Source organism: Triticum aestivum, chromosome 7D, assembly GCF_018294505.1.
Source record: "Triticum aestivum cultivar Chinese Spring chromosome 7D, IWGSC CS RefSeq v2.1, whole genome shotgun sequence".
In the NCBI taxonomy this organism is placed as follows: Eukaryota; Viridiplantae; Streptophyta; class Magnoliopsida; order Poales; family Poaceae; genus Triticum; species Triticum aestivum.
Window position 1 is genome coordinate 419,763,181 of NC_057814.1, and position 6,000 is coordinate 419,769,180.

The window sequence follows — 6,000 nt, forward strand, 5'->3', positions numbered from 1 at the left end:
AGTTGATTAATAAGTCGAGAGGGGCACTTAAGCATTCGAATGTGTGGTAGTAACTGTTCATGGATCACAAACACAGAACTCAGTTCCCGAGGACGACTGCAATGAGACAACCCACCATGTACTCCTACATGGCCTCTCACCGCTACCTTTACCAAATCGTGTTCACACACTTAGCTCTCAACAGTAGGACATGTTCACCACATTACAATTCATCCCCGATGAATCAGACCTGACACAACTCTAAGTAATAGCAGGCATGACAAACAGGCATGAATGAGTAGGCACATCAGGGCTCAAACAACTCCTACTCATGCTAGTGGGTTTCATCTATTTACTGTGGCAATGACAGGTCATGCAGAGGGAAGGGGTTCAACTACCGCAGCATGTAACAGATGAATCGTTGTTGTCCTAATGCAGTAAAAGAGAGCAGGAGCGAGAGAGTGGGATTGTATCGGAATGAACAAGGGAGTTTTGCTTGCCTGGCACTTCTGAAGATAGCATTGAGTCTTCATTAGTGTCAACGATCACAACGCCGGAACATCGTCTACCGAGAGGGGGCAAATACCGGCAACAGAGAGGAAACACAATCAATGCAATGCAACAATATGATGCATGAATGTGACATGGCAATATGCTGTGAATTGAGCTAATGCAGCTAGCAACATGTTAAATGGAGTTGGTTTGAACCCTAGGTTCAAATTCAAACTCCATATGTGAGGGTTTAAATGCCATTTATATGATTTGGCCTAAACAGCAGCCATAAGTTGTTCTAACATGCATGAAAATGGTACAGATGGATAGATTGGATTTTTCTGATCATTTTTCATATATAAATGTTTTCCATCTGAGTTATAGATTATTTTCTATGATTTTTAGAAGTTTTGTGCATTTTCTAGAATTTCCTATATAAGAATAAATCCAGAAATGAGTTATTGCGTCAGCACTGCATCACTGTGACGTCAGCTGGTCAGCGGGGTCGTCCAGGTCAAACCTGACGTGTGGGGTCCACACGTCAGTGTCACTGTTAGTTAACTAACTAATTTAGAGTTAATTAAAAGTTAACCCAGGTTAATTAGCAGGCGGGCCCCACTTGTCATTGACTCAGGGGAGGGGGTCGGCCTGGTCAAATGGGGGTCAACTCGCCGGCGTTTAGCCGCCGGCAAGGCCAGACGCGGCGGCGAGCCACGGGTTTGCCCTACGGGGCGCCGTTTGGCGCGCGGAGCACAGCTACGGGATGCAGACGCTCGTCCGCATCCAACCGTGGGGGTGGCGCGGCCGGGGAGTGGCCGGAGTGGCGCCGGCGACGAGCTCGGCGGTGGCGCGTTTGGACGTCCGCGAAGCGGCGTCTACGGCGTGCCGGGGAGGAAACGGAGAGCGGGGTTAGATGGAGAGGCTCACCGTGAGTGCAGCGGTGGCCTTGTCGAGCTCGGGGAGGGGCTGGTGACGACGGAAGGTCGCCGGCGATCTCGGCGACCGAGAGGTTGAAGACGACGCCGTGACGATGGAGCAGGGCTTCCGGCAAGGTGTGAGTCGACGGAGGGAACGTGGGCAGCGTGGCGATGCTCGTGGACACGTCGGGGAGGCGAGGCGAGCACGGTGGCGTGACTACGTCGGCGGGACGGCGACGGCTGCTTCGGCCATGGCGAGGAGAAGGCGAGAGAGAGAGACGCAGGGGGAATGAGGTTTCGGGGCGGTCGAGCGGGCGACGTGGGCGTCGTCCAGATCCTCCAGAGGCGCGGGCGGCAAGCAGGTGACGCCGTGGCGCGCGCGGCGGCGTCGCGGTGTCCCTCCTCTGCCTACTGGCAGAGGTAGGCGATGACTGGCACCAGGCCAGTGGGCTGGGCCGTGCTGGGCCAGGCCAGGTAAGTGCCAGGTAGGACTCCTTTCTCTCTCTTTTTTTTATTTGTTTCTGTTTTCTAATATTCTGTAGTCTTTAGGGCTTTATTAAAAATACTTAGACACTTCCAAAAATCATGAAACTACTCATGATCATTGTTGGGAATATATCCTACAGTAAACATTTTAGTTTAGTATTATTTGAGCATTTAAAATATTTAATAGCATTTAAATGCCCAAATGCAAATAGAGTATGATTTAATCCAGAGCCCAAATATGTCATGGAAAAATGTGCATCACCTCTAGTTACTGTTTCCAGCATTTTCCAAGAATGATGAACATTTTTGAAAGCCATTTGGATTTACTGGAAATATTTTGGTTTGAACCTAGTGAATTCCTTTAATGCTAGGGTTTAGGCAATCCCCATTTCAAGTTTCTTCCAAAGTTTAAACATGAAGCACACATGAAGTTAGCCTAGTGCAATGTCAGAAGCTAGGGATGTGACAACTCACCCCCACTAAACAAAAATCTCGTCCCGAGATTCAAGCGTAGGGTAAGAGGAAGAGGGGACACAAAAGCTAACATAATATTCACGATCCAATACCCTCATCGAAGATGTTGACTCATTGCTTCAAATTGATCTTGTCGTCTTTGCTTTCGGGATCTTCATCCAACATGATGACGACAGAAGAAACTCTATAGGAATCGATCTTCTTAAAGATCGAGCAACTCACGATCAACTCACGGAATGAGATGTTGAACATCTCTCGAGCCAAGACATGGAACATACATCCAGAGGGAAGAAGTGAAACAGAGAATGAAGATTCAAGTTGATAAGCACAATTCCACGTTGAATAAGACGGTGCATGGTTTCAAGATAACAAGGAGTTATCTGCCATCATTCCATAACGGGGCACCTTAGGGAGGGTGGCTCATAGAAATATTCCCTTAAGTGGCAAAAAGAATTACTTTTGATTCAGAGATCATTGAAACTCTTCATACCAGCGTAAGGCAATTTACAAATGATCATTTGAAAGAATTCAAAAGAATGGCACACTCAATTTGGAAAGGAAACTATGGTTATAGAACAACTCGGCAAATGGAAGGCACATTCCAGTTGATACCAAGGATATGACCTAGTGACTGAGCGTGCTTTCAAGAACTTGAGCATTTCCATATTCATCAAGGTTTTACCAACATCCGTGCTGAGGATCCTGGCAACACATCATACTACCATGATGAACGGTGATGGAGGATGCAGGTGCAAAGGAGGACATCATTTTCTCAGATTTTTCCTTAGCAATGCCAAAGAAGAAAATCTGGATGATCGACCGAGAGACATTTAGCACTCCGCTTCTAATGTTCTCCTTGATGCACTAGCATATCCCGTTCATAGATATGGTTTGATATCTAGAACATCAAGTAAAAGGTCGGACTTCGGAAATATAAAAATCCATAAGGAACCACTAGGGAGCAAATCCTACAAAATCCTTATGGGGAGGTGGCCAACTTCCTCAATCAAGTTACTACAATAATAGGTCTTCCAGCTGGGTGTGTTGGCCACGACATCCACTTTACCGGTTACAGAGAGACCAATATTATAGTTCTTGGGAAACGTTCCAACCATCATATCTGCCTGAGATTCAGATCTGGTTGGTGTCAGGATATTCCAGACTCATCAAGTCTGGAGAGAAAAATGAAAGTTTGCAACACAAGTCGACGAGATGATGTTGCGAGATTCTCGGGAGATGAGCTACGATAGCAAGCTCCAAAGCATGAGCTGGTTCTGCTACATACATGTGAGCACGCTGTCCCGGACAAGCATGGCCACGTAGTAGTCTTATAATAAAACACTACCGAGTTCTGGTTAGGAACCATCAACAAGGATGTCGAAGTCCTAGTGTAAGTCTAGCTCTTAAGAAGAAACTTCTTCTCCTTGAACAAATCAATCAGTGGCTTGGTGTGCTAGGGATACATATAGAATGAAGGTTGCAAGTCTCCAAACCATAGAATACTTCGCACATGTGCATGACTGACTTGGGATGATTCCAAAGGAAGCAAAACAAGCTTTCTCGAATCCACGGCGGCAACTTACATCAAATGCACGTGAATTAGAGGAAGTCACTACTTTCATCCAAACATATACTTCATGAACGGGGCATGAAGAAAATGCTTACACAAGTTTCCAACACTAGCTGGATGTTCAACATGAATCATGGAGGAGACGAGATGCTGCTGATGGGCTCAATAGCAACTCATCGGAATTTCCATATCACTGGACTTCCACCATCATGTGAACACGGTGATAGCATTGGTCAGATCCAAAAGATATAATGGTGTATGCTCGAGGGATCAACCACGAGTAAGACAACATTACGAACACCGTTGGTTCTGATTTGACTTGACGATAGCCCATACTCAAGTCAAAGTTTTGACAAGGCAATAGATCCAACAATTGATCACGAGGATCAATCAATGAATATAACATCTTTCTTCAACACGCATATAAGATATCCCTTAAGATGAACTAAGCCAGGCAAGCTTTTATCTTCCAACTCTCCAAGTTGTTGTTTAGCTTGACCAACTAGCTCAGGGTTATCCAACACAGATTCTTGGAGAATGGGTAGTTTGGAGGAAAACCAACATGATCACGAACTCAACATAGCGGTCAGGTGACAACCTGGTAATACATCCGAGAAGATATTCGGAACATCACGAACCACCGATATGTTACTAAGCTCGAGAACGATCTTGCTTTTCAGGGCAAGACGATGTGATCCAGAGAGTGATGGATTGACACAATCCTATCTCGTTGATCGAGGAGTGCACCAGGGAAAATGGACTAGGTCGCACGATAGATCTTAGGATGACGATTCAATAACCGGCATACTAAGGATGAGAGTATTGTCCATTAACTACCAAGCAACAGAGTTGCTAGGAGTATTGATTTCACACATCACAATTCACTTGTCGGTATTCCGGTTGTAATAACACGGGGACCAAGGAATGAACGATGATGGCGAGGAGGTACCACTAAATCAAGAATTCATAAGAGGTGGTGCAATTCTCATGACACTATTGACATAAAGATGGTAACACTCCAAGGTAGAACAGAACAAAAACTGGATTGGCATTTGATCTGTGGAATACAACTACTTTGACCCAATCCTGGATATGGACAAGGTACCGGAGTTTGTTTCTCCTAGTCATTCTGGAATAGAATGGCTTGACAGACCACAAGAATAATAGGCATCGATGAACACGATCGCACACATACCCTTGACTATCAATTGATAGATGAAGGTCGGAATACAGCTAAAGAGGGACAACCCAAAAGAACATATGATTATCTGAGTTGTGGATGCATGGATTAGTATGTCGAACAAGTTCAACATATTTCTTCCGGATAACCCATGCAGAAGGAGAAGGACTGGCAGATTCACAATGTGAATGGAGAACTCGTCAAGAGCACTCTGGTTGTGATCTTTCGGTTCAAGAGAACTTCTGCCATAAGCAGTTCATGGTATTGGAAGAACGATATACCACAGACCTCGAGGACTATCGCAAAGGTTACTAATATCCTAAAGGTATGAGCAACATTATCAACACGAGGTAAGTAGAGTGAATCTCGGGTCAAGAACCCAGGAGTAGGATACCTACTACTAAATGGCATCACGGGATGCTTTCGAGAATAATGGCCAGAATCATCACACCGGGAACACAAAACATGGCTAGATTACTAGGTGACTTCCTAAAACACCTAGGGTCATAATAATAGCTCCAACATATATACCGAGGCAATAGAGTGCCTCAACGCACCGTTAGTGTGCTTAATCTGGCCCAAAGAGACGCAAAAACAGAGGGAAAGGATTTTGCAAATGCATCGGATTGTTTAGAAACCTGGGATGACTCGGACGACATAACGGCTGTAAATGCTCAAAAAGATTTGAGACATCCTGCAAAAATGGTGGCAGAGCCATTCAGAATCACAATATCAAGGTTCCGAGATCAACTGTCAACACATGGAAGTAGTAGAAACTGAACTGAGGCTTCAGACCAACAATCCTACGAGTCTACGGATTAGTAACACGTGATCCTGATAGAAAGATGAGAAGCCTAGTTCTTAATCCCCGTAGAATGAGAAGAGAATGACTCAGACTAGAG